This window comes from Zophobas morio, unplaced genomic scaffold (assembly GCF_036711695.1).
Source record: "Zophobas morio isolate AGI-343-1 ecotype UQ-CSIRO unplaced genomic scaffold, CSIRO_AGI_Zmor_V1 ptg000011l, whole genome shotgun sequence".
In the NCBI taxonomy this organism is placed as follows: Eukaryota; Metazoa; Arthropoda; class Insecta; order Coleoptera; family Tenebrionidae; genus Zophobas; species Zophobas morio.
The window spans coordinates 20,798,467-20,825,195 of NW_026972116.1; the positions used below are offsets into that span (position 1 = coordinate 20,798,467).

General features: G+C 30.7%; 1 protein-coding gene across 5 annotated transcripts in view; it reads right to left on the bottom strand.

The window, feature by feature from the left end:
• Positions 1-26,729, bottom strand: part of LOC135127208 (1-phosphatidylinositol 4,5-bisphosphate phosphodiesterase epsilon-1-like) — a 243,887-nt gene that overhangs the window by 197,444 nt on the left and 19,714 nt on the right. For 3 of the 5 annotated variants that reach the window (XM_064053601.1, XM_064053596.1, XM_064053598.1), the window contains exon 2: positions 22,318-22,395. The exons of the other annotated variants lie outside the window; for them this stretch is intronic. The gene's annotated coding sequence lies outside the window, so the exon portion shown is untranslated. The remainder of the gene's footprint in view (positions 1-22,317; positions 22,396-26,729) is intronic. 5 annotated transcript variants of the gene reach the window in all.

Consider the following 26,729-nt stretch of genomic DNA (forward strand, 5'->3'; position numbering starts at 1 on the left):
TAGGAGGGTTTAGTGACTCAGCCTGTAGATGCATGTATATACAGGGTGATAATTTTAATAGCGAAAAATATGGAAAAAATAAATAAATTTATAGTATAACTATAATAATTTCTCAAAAATATGGAGAGTACCGAATTTTTTAATTTGCTCCGTTATCAAAACTACTTTCCACCATCGTTAATTTTATTATCAAAAAAATTATTTGCACACTTTCAAAAGCGCACAGTTTTCGCAAATGTTGCACCCTGTATATTATGTATACTAAATATGAAAAAAAGAAAACGTGTTTTTGTTAAAAGGTAAAAGCTCATATTTCGCTACTAAAGCAGAAATAAATATTACCCTCTGAATACAACCTTTCAAATTTACTATTACTAGTCACCTGAACACCTCAGTTTTCTCGTATTTTTATTTCTGTGGGTTTTCTCATCCGTCAGACAAATACCAATATTAGTTTTACGAACTATCGAATTTTTAGAGAAATACTTCGCCAAAAAAACATTAATTATAGGAAAATTATTATTACTTTCAAAATTAACAAAAAACTGGTACTTTGTTGTCTAACATGGAGAAAACTGACATACCTGATAATAACATTTAAGTTTTTTAGGCAAAATGCGCTCTCAAAAATATCAAGGCTCGAATGTTTTCAAAAATCTATAATTGTTCGTAAAGTGAAATAAATTCAAGTCTAGTTTTTCAGTTATACAGAGTGTCCCAAGCTGTTGCGATGGAAGATCACAGATTGATCGCGGACTATTGAAAACAATTTTTGACTTACTCTAATAAAATAAAAATAAAAATTATATTTGGAGTAGACGGTGAAAATTCAATTGTTTACGGTCTTTTAGAGAGTAGAAAGAGTCAACGTCAAAAACAAAATAATGTTACTTTAGAAAATGACAATTATCTGTCAACCCGACTGAAACGATTCATGCTGTAAAGTATATTTGGTTGCCTTCTTAAGCTCCAAAAAAAATGATCCTGTCATAAATAGACGGAAAATAATAAGGCCTGCTCCAAATATATTTTTTATTGTACACCCGCTATATGTGTTCCTTTCAAAAATCACACTACAATTGTATATTTTATGAAACACCTTGTATATTTGTCCTTACAAATTTCGTCAATGAAAAAAAAAAAACGATACGAAATACGAGGGGTTTTTAATCGACATTTTAATTAAATTTTAACCTCCGCCGTATTTAAAAATGGGAGTTTGAAATTTTGCACAAGATTTTAATAATCACTTTGCTTTAACATACTTGTGAAAAATCGAACAAAGTTTAGATTTACTTATACAGAGTGATTAAATTTACGAATTGTTACACCCTATATTTTTAAAATTTTGTGTAGTGTAGTAACGTTTCTTTCTTATTAAACCAGATTTGTTAGAGTTTATCCTAATAATTATTACAAACAAAGAAGAAAACCAAAAAAGGTTCGTCTTAACCAATGTTGGTAGCTTACTTAAATACGAAAATGTTATAAAATTACAGCTTTAATCACCCTATATAAATAAATTAAAACGCTCTTCAATTTTTTATATCAAAATAAGGTAACTAAATATTTTTTTGTAAAATACAACAAATGCAGTCTAATAATTTCAGCTCCTTTGAAAAACTATAAAATTTGATTTTGCGAAATTTTATGTATTTTATATTTTATAAATTAAAAGAATATAGATGATACCAGTCACAGCCTAAGAAAAAAAATGTTGACGAAGGGATTCGAACCCACACGGGTAGAGCTCAAGTTCAATGCTTTCCACACTTTTGTAAAGTAATTGTGATAAAAAATCAATTCGGATTCATAAACCACAAGTTATTTTAGAAAATTTTAATGGCGTTTACTAAGCTAAATTTGGCTGCGATGTTATCAAATTGTAGTTGGTAGGCATGATTATTCAAATTTTAGTTAGCGTTTTACCATCTACACGATATTTCTGACATACGTATAAAATTTGACAACAATCAGTCCAGTGGTCTCGGAGATTATATGTCTACTAAAAATCGACACGGCCAGACGACAGACAGACAAACGGAAAGGGGAGATCTACATTTTTATACTTTAGAAGTCATGAAACGTTGAAAAAACATGAAAGTAGCCATTCTTCGAGAAGTAAAAATGCAAAGAAATCTAATGGCGTCAAATCAGGAGATCTGTCTGGCCACTTTTGAGATTGAAAGAATCTTGGGATACCTAATGCTTTTTAAGAAATATAATCTTGAAGACCCCTGATGGTGTTCTTAAAATAATTTGGAAACATTTTGAAGCCCCTAGTGTCTTTTTGAACCAATTTCATCTTCAGGTTCCCGGATGTTTTTGCTTTTGAAAGAATTGAAGGAGGTTGGTGTTTTGTTTAGAACAAATTTGAAAGAATCGTAGATGTGTTTGGTATTTCGTTTTTGAAAAAAAATTGGTTTAAATTTAACAAGATTTTACAAGATTAATAGAGGCAAAATCAGTCTTATCTTAGCAAGTACTAGCCCCGCCCACCCGCCCCCATTTTCTCAGAGGATATGTCATTTGCCAAAATAAGTCTTATCTTAGCAAGTACTAGGCCCGCCCACCCGCCCTGTTTTCTCGGAGGGTATGTTATTTGCCAAAATAAGTATTCTCTTAGCAAATATTAGCCCCGCCCATCCGCCCCCTATTTTCTCAGAGCATATCTCATTTGCCAAAATAAATCTTATCTTAGCAAGTACTGGCTTCTTTGACCCGCCCTCTATTTTCTTAAAATGTATGTCATTTGTCAAAATGCTAGTATTTGCTAAGAGAAGGCTGATTTTGGCAAATGACATAATCCTCTGAGAAAATAGCGGGTGGGTGGGCGGGGCTAGTCCTTTCTAAGATAAGACTAATTTTGGCAAATGACATATCCTCTGAGAAAATCTGAAAAATCTGAATGCAATGATAAGTCACAAATAAACACTCATCTTTGCACATTTTGGGTAGAATTTATTCGGCAAAATTTTGAGATGACCTCCTCAATTTCTTTGGGGGAAAAACAGATATATTTGGTTACACATTTTTGTAAAATAATTGTGATAAAAAATCAATTTGGATTCATAAACCACAATTTATTTTAGAAAATTTTAATGGCGTTTACTAAGCTAAATTTAGTGACGTTATCAAGTTGTTAAGCATGATTAGACAAATTTTGGTGAGTGTTTTATCATCTAGATGATATTCTTATTATAAATACAAAATTTGACAACAATCAGTCGAGTAGTCTCGGAGACTATATGTCCAATAAAAATCGACACAGCCAGACAAATGGAAACGGGAGGTCTATATTTTTATATTTTGGAGGTCAAGAAAGGTTGTAAAAACATGAAAGTATCGATTCTTCGAGAAGTAAAAATGCAAAACAATCTAATGGTGACAAACCAGGACGTCTGTCTGGCCACTTTATAGATTGAAAGTATCTTGGGATACCTAGTGCTTCTTAAACAATTTAATCTTGAAGGCCCCTGGTGTATTTAAAATAATTTGAAAACATTTTGAGAAGGAATGGTGTTATGTTTCAGAAAAGAATTGAAAGAATACCAACCTTTTTGAATGAATTTAAAAAAATCTTAATGAGGCCCCATGTTTTATTCCAGAACAAAAATGTGCAAGAATCTTGGGAACTTTTGGTGTTTCGTTTTAAAAAAAAAATTGACGAACTTTGGGATCCCTGGTACTTTTCCTAAGAGATTTAATCTTGAAGGATTCTGGAGTTTTGGTTTTGAAAGTATTTGAATCTTGAGGGAGCCTTGTGTTTTGTTTTAGAATAAATTTAAAAGAATCATGAGCGTTTCGTGTTCATTTTTTGAAAAAAAAAAATTGAAAGAATTTTGGAATCCCTAATGTTTTTTTAACGAATTTATTCTTAAAGGCTTCTGGTGTTTGTTTTTGAAGAAAATTGAAGAAATCTTGAGATAAGCTCGTGTTGTGTTTCAGGGCAAATTTTAAAGGATCCTAGAGGCCACTAGTGGTTGGAGTTTGAGCAAATTTTTGAAAGACTGAGGCTAATGTTTTGTTTTAGAATTAATCTGGAAAGATCTTGGAGTCCCTAGTGTCTTTTATAATTTTCAGGTTCTTTTTGAAAGAATGGGGGCTTTGGTGTTTCGTTTTTGAAAAAAAAAAATGAAAGAAACTTCGAATCCCTGATATTTTTTTAAGAAATTTAATCTTGAAGGCTACTGATGTTTTTAAAATAATTTGAAAACATTTTAAAGGGGAATAACGTTATGTTTCAGAAAAAAATTGAAAAAATCTTGGAGTCCCTAGTGTCTTTTTGAAAGAATTTCATGTTCAGGTTCCAAGTGTTTTGTTTTTGAAAGAATTTAAAAAAATCTTAATGGGGCCTTGTGTTTTATTTCAGAACAAATTTAAAAGAATCATGTGAGCCTTTGGTGTTCAATTTTTCAAAAAAAAATCTTGGGATCCCTAGTCTTTTTTAACGAATTTAATCTTAAAGGTGTTTATTTTTGTTTAAGAGCAAATTTGAAAGAGTCCTGGAGGCCACTAGTGTCATGATCTTTAAAAAAAATTGAAAAAATTTTGAAGGAATAATTTTTAGGTTCTTTTAGAAAGAACTTGAAAAAAAAATCTTCAAAGGGGCTCATGTTTTATATTAAAACAAATTTGAAAGAATCTTTGGGGCCTTTGGTGTTACGTTTTTGAAACAAAATTGAAAGAAACTTGGGATCCCCGGTGTTTTTTAAGAAATTTAATCTTGAAGGCTACTGGTGTTTTAAATTCTTGAGGCCTCCTAAAATGAATATAAAATAATCCTGAAGACCCCTGGTATTTTCTTTTTGAAAGAATTTGAAACAATTCTGGGAAGGGGGCTGGTATTTTGCACCATTCAATCGAGAAAATGTTATCCAAATAATGGCCAATATCGCCAGGATAATGAGGTAGACATAATAAACTTTGTCATTTGATTTATTAACGTAGGCGACGCGACGGTTTGCTAAAAGCGGATAACTCTTAAAAAAATCGAGTGCCCTCAAAAAATAGCCTTTAGCTTAGATAAAATACGAATGAATTTATAAAATGTAGGATTTTATAACAAAAACAAAAGTTCCTCTTTAAGATATAGTCTGTCTAAAAAATGTTATTTGAATTTTCTTGTACTCAACTATTTTTAGAATTGTCATGTTCTTTCAGCAAATAATGACATGAGTTCTAGAAGTAAATATTTTTTTTTTATTTTTATATCTGTCGCTTTTACTTAATAAAGCAGTCTCCGGAAAAAAAAATTCAAAGTCGAGTTTATGATTTCTGTTCTATTTTCTATATAAAATGTTTTTTTGTCATTGTGTGTCAAATAATTTCAGCCCTCAATCAACCCTAACTTTGAACGTCTCAAGGCTTCCAGACGTCCACCATTATCTTCTAACATTTCTAATAATTGCACTCTCCAGAAAAACACAGCAATCGATATCGGAAAGCAACACCAAAAATATCCTCCATTCATTACAAGCGTCAACTGCAAAAAATCCAGCCTAGCAACCGACTTTAGCCCCTTTTATCGGAAAATTTGTCGTCGATAATAGGCCACTCCGCCGCAAATCCCTCGTCTTGAAAAAAATTTCCAAGTGTCAAAAATTGGATCCTCGATGAATAATGAGCACCCTCCATCTAATCTTTTGTTACGTGTTATTCAGAAATCCTCAGCCGCAGCAACAACGACAAGAGGTTCCTTTGTTTGCAAATGAAATTAGCTACATCAATTTCCAGATTCGTGAACTCATCAGAATTGCGATAATTCTGCGTTATGAAATAAAGCCACCCCAAACAGCGATAAGCAAATAAATCTTAGCTTTGTGAATCGATAGCGGCCCGTTTAATTTATGGGGTGTTACAGGTGTAATAAAGTTTAAAGTGAAATTTAACCCTTGTACATATTTGTCCGAAATGTTATTGCTCCATTCGTATCGATTTCCCATCAGAATATCTTAGTGCGAGTGAATATTTTATGAGGGTATTATTTATTTACTCATTTCCAATATTCGATTGTTTGCGGGGTTGTTTATTTTGTAAATACTCTGGTATTTGGAGGGCTGTGTGCGATTTGAGGGAATAAGTGTCAAGTCAGCGGTGGGTGAAACGAAGAAACGTTTCAGGTTTGTTATAAGGGTTCTCTTTGTTACGAATAAAACGTCACGAACAATGACTTATTTCGGTTAAATGAACTAATTAAGCCACCTCAAAATATACATTTTTTGTGGGTTTGAAAAGTTTATTCCAGATTTCAAAACCTGAAAATCTCTATTCTTAGAGACGGTCTTACGATGCGCTGGCAGCCAACTTGTAAACTTACCCGGAATTATATACATCTCATCATAATAGCTTTTTCCTTACTTTCAGGCTATTACCTCTACACAAAGCTGCACTGCATCAGAAACAAAGTCCAAAACAACCCGATAGCGGCATTCTGAAAACAAAGGCAAATTGGCTTATATGTTTCTAATCTCTTTTGACGTTTATTGTAACAAACACTAACGCTTCGCATCACCCTCACAAGCCTTTGTCTACTTTTAATAAATATGAGAGATTTTAAGTTCAGTAGCCACGATTATATGAACAGATAAACAAAGTTGTTCTCTGCTTGGGTAACGTTATTTTAATATTATGTCACCAATAAATCTCCCGCGGCACGAAAATCCCGCTTTTCTGGCTGTCCAATAAGAGAAAAAGAAAATAAACCGGTTAACTTGCGGATGGAAACGGTGCCGAAAGACAAAAGAAGGAAAGAACTGTTGGCATGCTTTAATTGCGCTTGGAGGAAGGTATGTGGAGAGGGGTAATTTTTAGCTTTTATCGAGCTTGTATTTCAGAGGGTGTGACAAGGGTAAGCACTTTTGCGAGATAGAGGTGATTTGACAAACTGGGACAAGTGTCAACTTTTAAATTGTCTAGAATTTGAAGCAAAATTTCAGTGTGGAGATTTCAATACATTTTCAAGCTGGGTTCCAAGTTTTTAGTTCAGGGTCTCTGTTGACATCCGTGTAGTATTAGACTTTCATTTTATTTGAATAAATTTCGGGATGGTGTGTCTTTGAAAAAGTTTGAAATATATTGGTGGCTCCTAATATCGTTATTTTGAAGAGCCCGTTTTTGTGTTTTATTCTAGAAATAATTTGAAAAAATCTCGGGGATCCATTTTGTTTTACCTTTGGAAAATTTTTAAATAGTTTCTAAAACCCCTATTGTTCTCCTTTTTGAAATTATGTAATTTGAAAGAATCTGTTTTTGCTATGTTTCCTTCTATCAAAGAAACAACACCAACTTGCTGACTTTTTCAAATGAACACCCATTAACCTTTTGTTTTGTTTTTGAAAAGTTTAGGAAAATTATCGGGGACCTTTATTATTTTGTTTTGAACAAAAATCTTCCTGGTATCTTCTTTTAACAATGTGAAAGAATTTTTGGGTCCCTCGGTGTTTTGCTTTTGAGAAAGTTTAAAATAATCTATTATCCTTCTTTAAAATATATAAAAAGTCTCACGCATCACTGTAGTTTTGCTTTTAGATTTCAATTTCAAATAAATCTCGGGGATCCCTGTTATTTTCTTTTTGAAAATTTTTTATAGAATCTTAAGGCTCCCTAACATTTTTTTTTGTTGTTGTGAAAGAATGTTTCTAGTGTCTTTTTTTCAGAATATTACAAAATCTTCAAGGTCCCTTGTGGTGTTTTACTTTTGAAAGAATTTAGAAAACTTTGAAAATTCCTATTTTTTTGTTTTGGAACGAGTTTAAAAGAGTTGAAAAGAAGCCTAGGCTCTCCTAATGCCTTTTTTAAAAAATATAAATAAAAGAATCTTAGGAGCTCTTTTTGTTTTGTTTTTGAAAGATTTTGAAAGAATCTCGGAAACCCTTGTTGTTTTATTTTTGAAGGTTTTTTATGGAAGCTTAGAATCGCCAAGTGTCTTTTTTTAATGTCAAAAAATCTTAAAAGGACTTTGTGAATTGTTTTAGAAAGAAGTTGAAAAAATCTCGGTGATCCTTACTGTGTTGTTTTGAAAGCATTTGAAAATGTCTGGGCGCCCCTGATGTTTTCTTTTTGAAAGAATCCAGTAGTGTCTTTATTTTTTAATTTGTGAAAGAATCTTAGGAGTTTTTACTCTCCTTTTTTAAAGAACGTGAACCTCGGACGTTTTGCTTTTAAGAAAATTTAAAAGAATCTTAGGGAAGGATCTTTAAATATATAAAAAAATCTATAGTCTCTTTTTATAAAGAGAGTGAAAGAATCTCAGGAGTTCTTTGTATATGGTTTTTGAAAGAGTTTGAAAAAGTCTTTGCGACCGCTGTTGTTTGAAAGAATATTAGGGTTCCCGAATATCCTTTTTTTTTAAAGACACTTCACACTATTTTTTGAAAGAATTTAAAAAAACTGAAATCTCTGCTGCTTCGTTTTCGAAAGAGTTTGAGAACATCTTGGAAATCTGCGTTGTACTCTTTTTGAAAAAATCTGAAGGTCCGTAGTGCCATTTTGTGAAAAATTCTGAGAGGTTTCTAGTATGTATTTTCAACAAAAATTTGGAGATCCTAGATATTTTGCTTCTGAGAGAGTTTGTAAAATTCTTTGGGTCCCCTATTATCTTCATTTAACATGTATATATGCAAGAATCTTGGGAATTCGTTCTGTTTTGCTTTTTGAAAGATTTTGAAAAAACCTCGAGGTCACTGTTATTTTTTATTTATTTTTTTAACAACCTGAAAGATTCTTACGGTCCCGATCTCTTCTTTTTAAAACAGTTTTTAAAATGTTTGAAATACTGTTAGAGACCTCGAGTATCTCTTTTTTTAAGAATGTTCAAGACTCTTCGAGTACCCTTGTGGTGTTTTAGTTTTTGTAAGAATCTAAAAACCTCTGGAATCCATGATGTTTTTTCCGAAAAAATGTTAGGAGTCTTCATGCCTTATTTTAAAGAATATGAAAAAATCCTAGGGTTCCTTATGACCTTTCTTTAAAATATATGGACGAATCCCTTTCGTTTTATTTTGTGAAGGATTTTGAAAAAATCGCGAGGTTTTCTGTTATTTTGTTTTTGAAAATGTTTGATAGAATCTGGGGACTTAGGGCCTAGTGTGTTTTTTTAAAAATGTAAAAGAATCTTATGGTCCTTGGTCTTTTTTTTTAAACAGAGTGAAGAATCTTACGAAACTCTTCTGTATGGTTTTTGAAAGAGTGAAAAATTCTCTGAAGCCATTGTTGTGTTTTTATATTTGAAAGTGTTTGAAAGAATTTTAAAACCCCCCTTTTAATTAAGTGAAGAATCTTCCGGGTGTATTTTTTCCAAAAGAATGCGAAAAAACCTTCGCGATCGCCTGTGGTGTTTTATTCTTGAAAGAATTTTAAAAAATCTCCGGGTTCCTTGCTGTTTTGTTTTCAGAAGAGTTTGAAAAATAAAATCTTGTAGACTCCTGTTATTTTCTCTTTGAAAGAATCTTAGAGGTCTTTGGTTTCTTTTTTTAAAGAATGTGAAAGAATGTTCCTGGAGCTCAGATATCTACTTTTGAGACAGTTTCAATGAATCATACGGTCTAGTATTACTTTCTTTAAAACATATGAAAGAATTTTTAAAAATTTAATTGTTTTGGTTTTTGAAAGATTTTGGAAAAACTTCGGCGAAATTTGTTATTTTGTTTTCGAAAGTTTTTGAAAAAATCTGAGAGCTTAGGCCCTAGTGTCTTTTTCTACCAAGTGAAAAAATCTTACGATCCCTAATCTCTTTTTTTAAAGAAAGTTTTTGAAAGAATCTTGGGTCCCCGAATATCTGTTATTTTAATTATGTGAAAGAATTTTTCCGAGATCTTTTTTTTTTTAAGAATGTTAAAGCCCTTCAAGGACTCTTGTGGTGTTTTACTTTATGAAATTATTTAAAAAATCTCGGCGATCCCTGCTGCTTCGTTTTCGAAAGAGCCTGAAAAAATCTTGGAGATCTTTGAAGCATCTGAAGGCAACATCGTATCTTTTTTTTTAACTTATGGAAAAAATAAGGGGTTCCTAGTGTTTTTTTTAAGAATATGAAAGAATCTTCGTGGATACAGGTTTTTGATTTTGAGAGTTTGAAATAATCTTAGGAATATCTTTTGTTTTGTTTCTTTAAAGATTTTGATAAAAACTCGGAACCTCTGTTATTTTATTTTTGAAAAAATCTTAGGTTTAGAGTGAACGAATCTTAGAAATCCCTTGTGTATGGTTTTTGAAAGAGTTTGAAAAAGTCTGTAGGATCACTTGGGTTTGATTTTTGAAAGGGCTTGAAAGAAATTTAGACTCCCCGAATACCTCCTTTTTTAAATGACCTATGTATGTTTGTATAATAATAAACTAAATATAAAAAATCTTCCTTGTGTACTTTTTTAGTATATTAAAGAATCTTCAAAAGACCTTGTGGTGTTTTATTTCCCAAATAAGACCTCTGTAATAATATTTTTGAAAGAATCTAAAGCCCCTAGTATCTTTTTTATTTTTTTGACCTATGAAGGAGTCTTAGGGGTCTGGGATCTTTTTTAAAGAATATGTCTCTAGTATCTTTTTTAACTACGTAAAAGAATCTTACGGTCCCTAGTATTCCCTTTTTCAAAGGGAATTATAATTTTCAAGGTTCTTAATTGAAATAAACCGAAAAATCTTAGCAATCCCCTTTGTTTTGCTTTTGGAAAATCCTACGGTATAGGCCCTAGTGTCTTTTTTTAACTGTGTGAAACAATTTTCGAGTTCCTAGTCACCTTTTTTTTTAAGAGAGTGAAACAATCTCATAAGTACGATTTTTGAAAAAATTTGAAAAATTCTTTGGAACCATTGCTGTTTTATTTTTGAAAGTGCCTGAAAGAATCTTAGGGTTTCCGAATACCCTTTAAGACACATGAAGGACTCTATTTGTTTGAAAGAATTTAAAAAATCTCTAAGATCTCTGCTGTTTCCTTTTCGAAATGGTTTGAAAATATCTCGGAGATATTTGTTGTACGAGTATTATGTTTGAAAGAATCTGAGGGTCCCCTATAATATAATATAACAATATAATATATATCTTTAATATATAGGAGTATAAAAGGATTTTAGGAATTTTGCTTTTTTGCTTTCAGAAACATTTTGAAAAACCTCGGGGACATCTGTTATTTTGCTTTTGAGAGAATTTGATTTAAGAAAGTTTGAAAGAATCCTACCGTTCTTTAAAATATTTGGACGAATCTTAGGAATCCCTTTTGTTTTTGAAAGTTTTTGGTAGAATCTGGGGTATTAGACACCAGTGTCTTTTTAACAACGTAAAAGAATTTTACGCTCCTTGGTCTCCTTTTATAAATAAAATCAAAGAATCTTAGGAATCCCATGTATATAGTTTTTGAAAAAGTTTGAAAAATTCTCTGGGACCATTGCTGTTTTACATGTATTTGGAAGTGTTCGAAAGAATCTTAAAATCTACTTTTTACTATGTGAATATATCTTCCAGATGTTTTTGGAAGAGTCTGAAAAAAAATTTCGTAGACCCTTGTTGTTTTCTTTTCGAGGCCCATTAGTGTTTTTTTTTAATTTTTGAAAGAATATTAGGGGTCTTTAGTATCTTTTTTTAAGGAATGTGAAAGAATCTTCGTGGAACCCAGATGTTTGCTTTTGACACAGTTTGAAGGAATCATATAGTCTCCTATTACCTTTCTTGAACATATTTGAATTTTTTTTTTAATTCTATTTGTTCTGCTTTTTGGAAGATTCTGGAAAAGCTTTGGCGACATGTGTTATTTTGGTTTTGAAAGTTTTTCAAAGAATTTGAGAGCCTAGGCCCTAGTGTCCTTTTTTACTATGCGAAAAAACTTTTCAAGTATTTAAAAGAATCCTAAGGACCCCGAAAAGCTCTTGTTATAATTGTGTAAATACATTTTTCTGGGTTTTTCAAAGAACACGTTTTTGCTTTTGAGAAAGCTTCAAAGGATCCCTTTCGTTTTGCTTTTTGAAATAGTTTGAAAAAGTTTCTAGAACCAGTTATGTTTCATTTTTGAAACTCCTTGAAAGAATCTTAGAGCCCTTGAATATTTCTTTTTTTAATTATGTGTAAAAAATCTTCAAAACCACCTATGGTGTCTTAATTTTGAAATAATTTGAAAAACCTTGGAGATATCTGCTGCTTCGTTTTCGAAAGAGTTTAAACAAATCTGGAAGGTCCTACTTATTATCTTTTTGAAACAGTTTGAAGGTCCTCTTTTAAAAAATGTGTTCCTAGTGTCTTTTTTTAACTATGTGAAAGAATTCTACGGTCCCTAGTCTCCCCTTTTTAAAGAAAGTGAAAGAATTTTTACAGCCCTTATAGTGTTTTATTTTTGAAAAAAATTAAAAATCTCAGAAAAGATGTTTTGATTTTGAAAGATTTTAGAAGGATCTTTGGGCTCCCAAGTGTCATTTTTTTTAAGAATGTGAAATAAGCTTAGGGTATCCTAGTTTCTTATTTGAAATATATGATAGAATGCCACGAGTCTCTACTATCATTTTTTAAAGAAGTGGGTAGAATCTTCAGGGACCCTTGTGTAATATTTTAGTTAAGAATTTGAAAAAATCTCGGGATCCATGTTGCTTTGTTTTTGAAAGTGTGTCAAAGAATCTTAGCTCTCCCCCTAGTGTGTTTATTAAATATATAAAAAAATCTGAACATATTTTGCTTTTATTTTCAAACTAATTTCTAAAAATCTTGGGAAGCCCTGTTGTTTGGTCTTCGATAATGCTTGAAGAACTTTTTGGGTCCTGTAGTGTCTTTTTTTAACCGATGTATGAAAGAATTTTATGAGTACCTTATGATCTGTTTTTGAAACAATATGTAAGATTATTAGGGCTTCCCAATGTCTTTTTTTAAATATGCAACCCATTTTAGGGTCCCTTGTGTTTTATTTTAGAAGTAATTTCAAAATCTAGGAGAACTTTGACAATTTGAACGTGTTTCAAATAATCCTAGGTTCCCTTAGTGTATCCATTAAACAAGTGAAATAATCTTAGGTGTTTTATTTTATTTTTTAAAGAGTTTGAAAAAACCTCTGAGGCTTCTGATCTTTTGAATCTGGAAGAATATTAAAAACTCTTTGTTGCTCTTTCATTGTTAAAAAAATGGAATCTATTTAATAATCTTTATTAGAAGGTTCTCCTATGGAAATTCAGTGTCAAATAATCATTGTCGTTTTTTGTTCGCTTTTCTTTGATCATTTTCAAAATTTTCCTTCGGTAATTATAGTTTCGTGTGTTTAATAACTACCTAATATAATACGTTTTTTATCATTTCCCATTGTATAATATTTATGCGCACATTTTAACCAGATTCTGTGCATACAAATCCGCCCTTTAGTTATACAATTCTCACTCTCCGTCAAAATCCCAAATTAATTTCGACTCCTAAACGTGAAATTTACCACCCTCATGTAACAACTATCACTAAATTATTTTGTCAGACAAGCCGATATTCATCCCAGCGACAAAAACTTTGCACTATTGACACGATAGCGCTCCAGCGCCGTTATTTATCGCACAACTAGAATTAATTTTGGTCGAACAATGTGCCCCACTGCCACAATGGAGTACACTATAGTTTTGTTTATTGTTGGATGCGGGCCACAGGCAGCAATTAACTCCGACTTGCTGATAGTTGCAAACATTTTAAATAATGCTAACTTTCATTACTGTCGGGCAATTAATTTAAAAGCATTGCTAATTAATTTAACCCGATTATTAGGGGAATGCAAAGTCTACAGCGACTTTTAATTGCGTTAGGGTGGTGACACTGTGGCACAGTAATTTGATATCGAATGTGTTTGTGTTGTGAGAGTGTCTGTTGTACACGTTGATTGCATGTAAATTCGAGCTAAAAGCCGGAATGAAAATTCACTTTTCGCCGATTTGGCCGACTAATTAGGTACTTCCAGGACTAAAATCTGATTTTTTTTAGCTAGATTGCGTGCTTTTAGTAACTTCTGTTGAAAAAAAAAAAACAGTTAAGGAAATTATAAGATTACAATGAAAGCTGGTTTTGGCTGTTCTGCGTTAGACAAGTAATGGGATAGAAAGTTCAGCGAAGTTTTGAAAAGTTTCTTGCAAATCCAAGATTGGAAGAGATTCTTTCGTTTCGTTACAAATGAATTTCCAGGATAACAAGGAGTTCTGAATTTTTAACGAGATCTGAGTAATGTGAAACAGATGTGCACAAAATATCTTATTCGAAAACGAAAGTTCCTAATTTGTTGAGAGGCGTTTCATAAGCAAAATCGATGCACGATTCGAAAAAGAGGGAATTGTTATTTTTAAAGCGCCGACCAGGAATCCATTAAAGTCGATTTTATTATCGCAGTTGGCAACAATGAAAAGGTATCATTTGGTCATGTGGCATTCGGAGAATTGCGTTTCGGTTCGATAATGCGTTATTTTATTTAATTGTGCTGGTCAGGATAAGGGTAACGGCCAATATAAAACGGTTATTTATGACGCCACCCCGAATATTTAAATAACGGTGATTCTGTGTGGGTTTTTATGAGAAGTGTGGGCTTTATGGATTACGTAGACACAGATTTGACTTATTCCAGACGGTTTAATTAAAAAGAGCGGTCGTGATTGGACGGTTAAAGCGACATCTATTAGTATTTGTGGTACTAGTGTGTATATTACAAGAACTTTAAGATAATCTGCTTCAAATAATATAAAGTGTTACATCAAAGTGAAATTTGTGGGTTAACTTTGCTTGTCCTTTAATACGCACTGGGGTCGCTTTTATGTTAAATGGATTAAAATGAAAATTTATAAACTTTACTTCATTAGTGAGTATAATGAGTAAACTTTAGAGACACAAAAAAGACTGTTGTTAAATTTTTCAGTAAATTATAATTATATGAAAGAGTGTTACCTGTGTTTAAAATCGATTAAATAAAAACGCAGACCAAATTTTCTGCAATAATTCATTTTGAGTTTGTTTAATCTAGATTTTTCATTTGTAATTCTATTTTTATCGTCTAGTTAATAATGTACGTTTCGATTATGAACGCACATTAAATCAGTATTGATTTGATGGATTTCAACAACAATTTTGTTTTTCAACATGTAGGCGTAATATGTTTTAAAACTTTAGTTAAAATATCAGGCACCGACGCTCTAAAATTAATTGCTAAAACAACAATTTTGTTAGTTTTTCAAGTTTATTATTTTTTTATAAAATCAGCAAACATTTTTTAGGTGGTAATTCGTGAAAAAACGTTTGATCTGGTCGGAGCAGTTCGGTTCATTTTCAGACTTTAGTCGGCGCAGTTAGGTAATCGCAGGTAATGAATTAATAATTATACAATATTAAGGTCAATGATTTTCCCCTTGGATTAGCTCTAGATAGTAGTACCAGTTATAAATTTTAAACAAAATGAACGTACATTCGTCGTAATATTATTTATTATTAGGAGTATTAATAGAAGTTTATTTATCTCTCGGGACACACAAAGACTTATTTTTTTATGACTTCGAAAAAACTTAAATAAAGGCTAAATAGAATTCACTGAGTTTTTCATAGAAATTTTTTGTTGGAGTATTATTTCATCAGAAAAATTTTCTCCTCTGTTAAACTGATGTTGAAAGAAGTTAATTAAAACTTTATTCCTTCCATATTTAATGAAACTAAGGGAACTAAACGAGAAAAGTAAAAATAAAAGTGGTTTAGACAGGCTCTTTGAATTTTCAACAACTCTTTACTTAACAAGCTTGCTATAGAATAATTATATGAATAATAAAATATTTCAGACCATTCAGATTGGTGGCCATTTTGACGTTTTTTTTTTCATGTCAAACAAAATGGCATGATTTTTTTACGACTGTGAAATTAAGTGATTTTTTACAGCTTTGTATGATTTCTTGATATTCTGCGCCCATACGTACAAGAAAAACAAGGATCATGGATGTGGTCAGTTTTCAAAATTACGAAATGCAAAATCTTTCAACTTTTTAAAGAATTTGGACAAATTATGGACACCACTGTTATTTTGTTTTTGAAAATTTTTGAGGAAATCTTGGAAGCACATAGTGTCTTTTTTTAAGAATTTGGAAGAATATTTGGGTTCCTTGTGTTCTAATTTTGAAAGAAATTGAAAAAATCTCGGAGTCCTTAGTACCTTTTTTAAGAATATGGAAGAATCTTCGAGGTTATTTATTATGTTTCATTTTTGAAAGAATTTGAAGAAACTCCTAGGACCTTCTGGAGGCGTCTCGGTGTCTTTTTTTAAGAATATGAAAGAATCTTGGAGTTCCTTGTCTTTATTTTTTAAATTAAAAAGTCTGGGATCCCCCTAACGATCAGTTTTTGAAAAAGTCCGAAAGAATTTTGGTGCTATTTTTTAAAAAATGTGAAATGGTCTTTGCTGCCCTGAAAAATATGAAAAAAATCTGGGTTCCGCTAGTGTCTTTGAAAAAATCTTAACAGTTCTTAATGCCTCTATTTTTGAAACATGTATGTGGAAGAACATTAAAGACCTTGGGATGCTTTTTTTTAAACGTGAAAGAATCTTCAGGACCCTTAATATGTTTTAATTTTGAAAAAAAAAAAATTGAAGAAATTCCGGAGACCCTCTTTATTTTGTTTTTGAAAGAGTTTGAAGGAATTTTGTGGGTGCCTAGGATCTTTTTTTAAGAACATGACAGAACGTTCGGATTCCTTATGTTTTACTTTTTTAAGAATTTAAAAAATCTCGGATAGCCCTAGTGATTTGTTTTTTGAAAGAATTTTGGTGTCCCCTAGTGTTTTTCCTTAAATACATATATGAAGGAGTTTTAGAAGCCTTTTGCTTTTTTTTTTTGGAAGAATTTGAAAGAAATCAGAAACCCATGGTATTTTACTTTAAGTATTTGAAAAAGTGTTCCTTGTGTTCTAATTTTTAAAGAAATTTAAAAAATCTCGAGGTCCCTAGTATCTTTTTCAAGAATATCAAAGAATCTTCGGAGCTGCCTAATGTGTTTTACTGTTGAAAGAATTTAAAGAAACTCCTAAGACCTCTGGACCTCTGGTGTTTTGTTTTTGAAAGAGTTTAATGAACTTTGGTGTTCCTTGGTGTTTTTTATTTAAAAATATGGAAGGAATTGTAGGAACCGCTTGTGTTTTCTTTTTGAAAGAATTTGTAAAATACTCCGGAAATCCTGCGGTTTACTTTCAAAAAGTGTTATGGTCCCCTAACTTCTTTTTTTGAAAAATGTGTAAGAATTTTTCCTACACTTTATTGTGTTGTATTTTTGAAGAATTTGAAGAAACCAGGGGTCTGTTAGTGTTTAGTCTTTGAAAGAATTTGAAAGAATCTTAAGGGTTCTTAATGTCTTTATTTATCACATATATGCAGACATTAGGGATTTTTAGATTCTTTTTATTTAAACGTGAAAGATTTTTTTAAAGAAAACTGCAGAAACTCCGGTGTTCTGTTTTTGAAAGAGTTTGAAAAAATCTTTCCTCAAATATATGATGGAATTTTAGAAGTCGTTTGTTTTCTTTTTGGAAGAATTTGCAAAAAATTGAGGAACCCTTGGTCTTTTACTTTTTAAAAGCGTTTGAAAGAGTATTATAGTCCCTTATATTTTTATTTTTTTATGAAAAAAATCTGGGGGTCCGCTGGTGTTTAATCTTTGAAAGAATCTTAAGAGTCCTTAATGTTTTTATTTTTGAAATATGTGGAAGAACATTGGTGGTCCTTGGATTCTTTTTTTAAACATGAAAGAATCTCCAGGTCCCTTAATGTGTTTTATTTTTGAAAGAAAATTAAAGAAATTCCGGAGATTCTCGGTATTTTGTTTTTGAAAGAGTTTGAAGGAATTTTGTGGGTACCTAGGATTTTTTTTTAAGAACATGACAGAACCTTCGGATTCCTTGTGTTTTATTCTTTTAAGAATTTAAAAAATCTCGGATAGCCCTAGTGATTTGTTTTTTCAAAAAAACAAAAGAATTTAGGTGTCCTCTAGTATTTTTCCTTAAATACATATATCAAGAAATTTTAGGAGCCATTTGTTTTTTTTTTTTTAAGAACTTGAAGAAAATCAGAAAGCCCTAGTATTTTACTTTAAAGGTCTTTGAAAGAGTGTTCCTTGTGTTCTAAAAAAATTTTTAAAAATCTCGAGGTCCCTAGTATCTTTTTTTAAGAATATCAAAAAATCTTCAAGTTTCTGGTTTTTATTTTTTAAGGAATTAAAAAAAAACCTCGGACACTCCTAGCTGTAGTTTTTGAAAGAGTTTGAAAAAATCTTGGTGTCTCCTGATATATTTTCCTTAAACATATGATATGTGTTTTCTTTTTTAAAGAATTTAAAAAGAACTCAAGAACGAACCCATGGTGTTTTATTTTCTAAAAATATTTGAAAAGAAGAATGTGTAAATATTTTGCTTTTATTGGTTCTTATTTTTGAAGAATTTGAAAAAACCCGAAGGCTGCTGGTGTTTGAAAGAGTTTGAAAGAATCTTAATGGTCTTTAATGTGTGTTTTTGAAAAAAAAATTAAAAGAAAATTGAAAAAACTCTGGAGACCCCTGGTGTTTTATTTTTGAAAGAGTTTGAAGTAGTTTTGTGGGTGGGTAATATCTTTTTTTAAGAATGTGAATAAATGTTCGGATTTGTGTGTTTTATTTTTTTAAAGAATTAAAAAAAAATCTCGGATACAGTAGTTATTAGTGATTTGATTTTGAAAGAGTTTGAAAGGTTCTTGGTGTCCCCTAGCGTATTTTCCTTAAATATATAAAGGAATTTTTAGCAGCCGTTTGAGTTTTCTTTTTAAAAGAATTTCAGGAACCCCTGGTGTTTTACTTATAAAAAGTATTTGAAAGAGTATTATGGTCCCCTAATTTATTTATTTGTTTTTTTTAAGAATGTAAAGGAATTTTTGCTGCCCTTTATTGTGTTTTATTTTTGAAGAATTTGAAAAAACCCGGAGTCCGCTGGTCTTTATTTTTAAAATATGTGGAAGAACATTAGGCACCCTTAGACCTTTTTGTAAACGTGAAAGAATCTTCAGGCCCCTATATGTATTTTAATTTTGAAAGAAAATTGAAAAACTTCCGGAGACCTTTGGTGTTTTGTTATTGAAAAAATTTGAAAGAATTTTGTGAATGCCTAGGGTATCTTTTAGAACGTGAAAGAATCTTCGGATTCCTTACGTTTTATTTTTTAAAGAATTTAAAAAACCTCGGATATCCCTAGTGATTTGTTTTTCAAAAAGTTGAAAAGAATTTTGGTATCCCCTAATGCATTTTCATTAAATACATATATGAATGAATTTTAGGAGCCGGTTTTTTTTGAAAGAATTTGAAAAAATTCAGAAACCCCTGGTGTTTTACTTTCAAAGTGGTAGAAAGAGTGTTGTGGTTCTCTAATTTTTTTTTTTTGACAATATGAAAGAATCTTTGCCGCCCTTAATTGTGTTTTACTACTGAACAACTGAAAAATGGAAACATCGAAATCTATTAATAGAGAAATCCAAAAATGGAAATATAAAAAATTTAATCATCGAAAAATTGAAAAAGCGAGAAATCGAAACACAAAAAACTTCAAAAACTGAAAGATCGAAAATTCCAAAATTTAAAAAATCAAAAAATTGAATAATCGAAAAAGTAAAAATCCAAAAATCGAAAAAACGGAAGGTCGAAATATCGAAAAACTCCAAAACTGGTAAATCGAAAACTCAAAAAATTTAAATATCGAAGAAAAATTGAAAAATCTCAAAACTGAAATATCTGAAAACTGAGAAATCCAAAGTTGAAAAATCGAGAAATTCAAAAGTCGAAAAAATTGAGAAATCTAAAAACTGTTACATAATTTTGTTTTTTTTTGCAAAAATCTCCATGTCTAGGATAAAATTTGACTTAGATTCGTAAACCAAAAGTTCAAGATTATGTTACTTTTTAACATTTAAATAACATTTGTTAAACAAAATTCTAAGATTTCAAAACATTCGACGTTGCAATTTCAAAGTTAAATAGTAAAATGTTATCAAATTAAAAAGTATTGACAAATAAATCAAAATTATTGAGCAGAACAAAAATTATAACAATAATACAACAAAATTTGTAGTGCAAAGATAATATTGATGAAAAAAACCTTGACTAAAGTAAAACAAAATTGTTGAGATATTAATAAGTTGATTATTTATTTATCCACAGAATATCACTATCTAAATAAGCACCAGTGCTATTAAACCATTGTATCTAATAAGAATTTACAAATAAAAATATACAGAAGAATTTGAAATCCGCTGGTGTTTAGTCTTTGAAAGAATTTGACAGAATCTTAAGGGTTCTTAATGTCTTTATTTTTCAAATATATATGTGAGAAAACATTAAGGTTTCCTAAATTCGTTTTTTTTTTTAACGTGAAAGAATCTTTCGGTCCCTTACTGATTTATTTTTTAAAGAATTTGAAGAAATTTTGAAGGACACTTTTTCGGTGTGCTGTTTTTAAATGAATTTCAAGAAATTTTGGGGACATCTAGTGTCTTTTTTTAAGAATACGAAAGAATATTCGGATTCCTTGTGCTTTATTTTTGAAAGAATTAAAAAAAAAAAAATAGTGCCCCATAGCGTATTTTTCTTAAATATATGAAAGAATTTTAGTAGCCGCTTGTATTTTCTTTTTGAAGAAATTTTAAAATATGTTAGGAACACCTGGTGTTTCACTTTTTGAAGGTATTTGAAAAATTTGTGGTTCTCTGATGTTTTTTTTTTAAGAATATTGACGAAATTTTGGTGCCCTTTATTGTTTTATTTTCGAAAAAATTTAAAAATCTAGGGGTCCGCTGGTGTTTAGTTTTTGAAAAAAATTTACAGAATCTTAAGGGTCCTTAATGTCTTTATGATTCAAATATATATGTGAGAAAACGTTAAAGATTCCTAAACTCTTTTTTTTTAACGTGAAAGAATCTTTCGGTCCCTTACTGATTTATTTTTGAAAGAATTTGAAGAAATTTTGAAGAACACTTTTTTGGTGTGCTGTTTTTAAATGAGTTTCAAGAAATTTTGGGGCATCTATTGTCTTTTTTTAAGAATATGAAAGAATATTCGGATTCCTTGTGTTTTATTTTTTAAAGAATAAAAAAAAATAGTGTTCCATAGCGTATTTTTCTTAAATATATGAAAGAATTTTAAGAGCCGTTTGCTTTTCTTTTTGAAAAAAATTTGAAAATATGTATTTCAGGAACACCTGGTGTTTCACTTTTTGAAGGTATTTGAAAGAATTGTGGTTCTCTGATGTTTTTTTTTAAGAATGTGGAAAAAAATTTGGTGCCCTTTATTCTGTTTTATTTTCGAAAAAATTTAAAAAATCTAGGGGTCCGTTGATGTTTAGATTCTGAAAAAATTTGAAAGAATCTTAAGGGTCTTTAATGTCTTTATTTTTCAAATAAAAATGTAGAAAAACATTAGGGATTCCTAGACTCTCCTTTTTTAAGAAGGTGAAAAATATTGCGGGCCCCTTAATCCTTTTTATTTTACAAAGAATTAAAAAAAATCTCGGATGCCCTCAATGATTTGTTTGAAAAAGTTTGAAAGAATCGTATTAAGGGTCCCTAGTGTCTTTATTTTCAGGCTTTTATGTTCAGGCTCCTTATTGTGTTCAATTTTCTAAAGAAAGTGAAAGAATCTTAAGAGCGCCTAGTACCCTTTTTTAAGAATATGAAACAATCTTGGGGACCAATAATGTTAGTAGAAGATTTTTGTGCAACTCTTCATGTATTATCAAGAACAAAGTAAGAAAAAGAATGGCCAATTTCTACTAAAAAAAATATGTGTGAAAAATATCTTGGACGCTTATTTTAGTCAAAAATCAAAAACTCTGAAATGTTCATTAATCTGTTATTCATAGTCAGATCAACGTTACTTGTAAAAATACGATACGGTTTTAAAAGCAGATGAGCTTTTTAACGATTTTCTTTGTGGGTTGCTTTGTGTATAGTATAAATCAGAGCTTACAATAAATATTTCTCGTTGAAAAAGTAATGTGTAAATGTGACATTTAACATCCGTTTCCCGAACGCACCCCTCACTTCAATTTTTCACCTGGTAATTCGCCCGCTAATTTCAATAAAACCCCACAACGTACTTCTTCGCAAAAAAAAACACAAAAACATCCAACATTTCGTTCAAAAACCCCCCAAATGCACCCGCTCCCTGCACCATATTGGGAAAACCAATACAATTTCACGGCAAATTTGCATTATTATTTATGAGGTCGAATAGAGGCCGGCGGCAATAAATTGAGTCTCTCGGCACAGAGTCGGCTTATAGCCCGTGCTTTTACCACGCCAAACTATTTGCCTATGCAGCAAAAGGTAAACAAGGCAGAACACTCACGTGAACCAGACGCCCACAACACGGCGCAGATCCAATTAAGCTAGTTGTGTAGTGCACTGGATAACGCGTTGCTGCCTCCTACAACACACAGAGAACGCCGTTAGAAAGAAAAAATTGCCAACTTGCCTGTTCCGCAGACCCTCGGGGATGAGCGTTTATGAATTCCGGACTCAAGTGACCCACTTTTCGACTGATATTTTAAACATGCACCGATCTGTTAGAGCGCTCCCGGGAGCCCCCCGACTCGCAAAGTTCGAACAAGAGCGATCGCGCTCGATTGATCATGATCGATGAGCTTGTCCTTGCTTAAATAAAGTAAGTTGGCGGGAAGTTTGGGGGCGGTGCGTTTGTCTTTAATGGGTGAAGAGGGCTTGCAGCGGGAACCACCGGAGGGATGCATAATTAAGAGATTGCTCGAGTGGAAACGGCGCCGTGTCGATAGCTCGTGGTTGAAGATAAAATGATGTTTGACTTGTTCAGATAATATTTTTATGGCTGATTTCAATTGATTCGAGCGAAATAAAAAAATACATATTTCTGAAAGAAAATATTTCCCTCATTTCCAGTCTGTGATGATTATCATTTTGAGCTCTTAATGGATAGTGTGAATTTACTTTAGTTCTTAAATTAGCAAAGTCAAAAACTAGAACATGAAGGTGATTAGGAGGAAATGGAGGAGGAATGGTAACCATGATGAGGATTTGGGGCCAAGTCGCATCCAAATGGGGTTATTTCTTATTTGGCTCATTCTTTTAGATCTTAATATGTGATGATTTAAGATTTTTGGCTTCCTAGACGATATTTTATTAACTTAAAGAAGATTCTTTTCTAATACTCAAACAATACCAAATATATTATTCAAATAAAGTTGTTTATTCCAAACGAATAAATCTGCCAGAATAACTCTTCATTATGTTAACAGGATTTCAGGGAAATAACGTGTTGCTTCAGGTTAAATAAATAGTTTTCTCGATGCAATGTTTCACATGGGTTTTATAACACGACAAAAGTGGATTATAAACTTCCTTTGCATAATTAATGTTGCGTTAATTGAATATACAAATTCCGTTTCTTCGTATCGTACAGCATTTTTCCAAAACTATTATTTTACTTTTTATTAAATTTTTATGTTGCAACGTCGACGTTATATACCTTGAGAAATATGGAAAAATATAGAATTTTGGAAATATTTTGAAAATGATGAAAAAAATTCACTCAAAATCGTCTATAAATCTCCACAAAAAATGTAATTACTACGTAAATTCCGTCTAAATTGTCCACAGTAACATTCTTTAAGAATTATGATTTATTAGTCCCGTGTTATTTTTAACCTTGTGCATACACATTTTTGAAAAAAAATTAAAACCTGTATAACGAAGTCTTACAATATATCTTAGAAACTACAAGACCGATTACTAAGTAAATTCCATCTAAATTGTACAATAACATTATTTAAGGATTATGATTTATTAGTCCAATGTTATTTTCAACCTTGAGCTTATATATTTTTGAAAAAAACAAAATTCAAAATTGTATAACGAAATTTCACAATATATCTTAAAAACTAAAAGACCGATTACTTTACAATTCTGTACATTCTTTAAGCTTATCGTGAAGATGGTAGATCTCTAATGAGAATGTATCTGTTCATTCCTTCCAAAAACTTCATGACCTCATCTCAAAATATTGCGAAGTCGATCTTATTTGAAATATTGATTACTGTATATTTTTTAAAATGAAGACAGCTATAATTTTCTCAATTTTTTAAATCACTTTGATGTGATAACGGCTCGACTTTATATATCTTGAGGAATATGGAAAAGTATCGATTGGTGCGAAATTTTGAAAATATTTTAAGAATGAGTTGTAGATGGTAAAACATGAACTAAAAATTATTTTTGGATCTCAAAAAAAAATGTAATTACTAAGTAAATTCCGTCTAAATTATCCACAAAAACATTCTTGAAGAACTATGGTTTATTACTCCAGAGTTAAGTATAACCTTGAGCTTATACATTTTTGAAAAAATTCGAAACCGTCTAATGAAATTTTACAATATATATCTGAGAAATTACAAGACCGATTACTTTACAAATCTGTGCATCCTTTAAGATTATCGTAAACATGGTAAATCGCTAATAAAGATTTATCTGTTTATCCCTTCAAAAAACTTCATGACGTAATCTCAAAACTTTGCAAAGTCGATCTTATTTGAAATATTTATTACTGCATATTTAAAAATGAAGACCGCTATAATTTTCTCAAATTTTTAAATCACTTTGATGTGATAACGGCTCGACTTTATATATATTGAGGAATATGGAAAAGTATAGATTGGTGGGAAATTTTGAAAATATTTTAAGAAAGACTTGTAGATGGTAAAACATGAACTAAAAATTATTTTTGGGTCTCAAAAAAAAATGTAATTACTAAGTAAATTCCGTGTAAATTATCCACAAAAACATTCTTGAAGAACTATGATTTATTACTCCAGAGTTAAGTATAACCTTGAGCTTATACATTTTTGAAAAAATTCGAAACCGTCTAATGAAATTTTACAATATATATATTAGAAATTACAAGACCGATTATTTTACAAATCTGTGCACCCAGTAAGATTATCGTAAACATGGTAAATCGCTAATAAAGATTTATCTGTGTATCCCTTTCAAAAACTTCATGACGTCATATCAAAATTTTGCGAAATCGATCTTATTTGAAATAATTATTTCTGTGTATTTAAAAATGAAGACAGCTATAATTTTCCCAATTTTTTAAATCACTTTGATATGATGAGGGCTCGACTTTATATATCTTGAGGAATATGGAAAAGTATAGATTGGTGTGAAATTTTGAAAATATTTTAAGAATGACTTGTAGATGGTAAAACATGAACTAAAAATTATTTTTGGATCTACAAAAAAAAAATGTAATTACTATGTAAATTTCGTCTAAATTATCCACAAAAACATTCTTAAAGAACTATGATTTTTTAGTCCAGAGTTATTTTTAACCTTGAGCTTATACATTTTTGGAAAAAAATTCAAAACGGTCTAATGAAATCTTACAATATATCTTAAAAATTACAAGACCGATTACTTTATAAATCTGTACACCCTTCAAGATTATCGTGAACGTGGTAAATTGATAATAATGATTTATCTGTTTATCCCTTTCAAAAACTTCATGATGTCATCTCAAAATATTGCGAAGTCGATCTTATTTGAAATAATTATTACTGTGTATTTAAAAATGAAGACAGTATAATTTTCCCACTTTTTTAAATCACTTTGATATGATAAGGGCTCGACTTTATATATCTTGAGGAATATGGAAAAGTATAAATTGGTGCGAAATTTTGAAAATATTTTAAGAAAGACTTGTAGATGGTAAAACATGAACTAAAAATTATTTTTGGATCTCAAAAAAAAAAAAATGTAATTACTAAGTAAATTCCGTCTAAATTATCCACAAAAACATTCTTGAAGAACTATGATTTATTACTCCAGAGTTAAGTATAACCTTGAGCTTATACATTTTTGAAAAAATTCGAAACCGTCTTAATGAAATTTTACAATATATATCTTAGAAATTACAAGACCGATTACTTTATAAATCTGTGCACCCTTTAAGATTATCGTAAACATGGTAAATCGCTAATAAAGATTTATCTGTTTATTCCTTCAAAAAACTTCATGACGTAATCTCAAAACTTTGCAAAGTCGATCTTATTTGAAATATTTATCACTGCATATTTAAAAATGATGTACCTTGTGGAATATGGAAAAATATAGAATTCTATGAAATTTTGGAAATATTTTAGGAATGTCTTGTAGATGATCGAAAATGAACTCAAAATTATCTATAGATCTCCACAAAAACTTTAATTACTAACCAAATTCCATCTAAATTGTCTACAATGACATTCTTTATAAATTATGATTTATTAGTCCAGTGTTATTTTTAACCTTGAGCTTATACATGTTTGAGAAAAAAAATCAAAACTGTAAACCGAAATCGTACAATATAACTTAGAAACTACAAGACCGAATACTTTACAATTTTGTACACCCTTTAAGGTTACCGTGAACATGGTAGGTAAACCTCTAATGACAATTTATCTGTTCATCCCTTTCAAAAACTTCATGGCGTCATCTCAAAACATTACGAAGTCGATCTTATTTGAAATATTTATTACTATATTTTTAGAAATGAACACCGCTATAGCTTACTCAATTTTTAAATAATTTTGATTTTGAAACAGATCGACCTTATGAACCTTCTGGAATATGGAAAAATATAGATTTCTGTGAAATTTTGGAAATACATTAAGAATGACTTGTAGATGGTCAAAAATGAACTCAAAATTGTGTATAGATTTCCACAAAAACTGTAATTACTAACTAAATTCC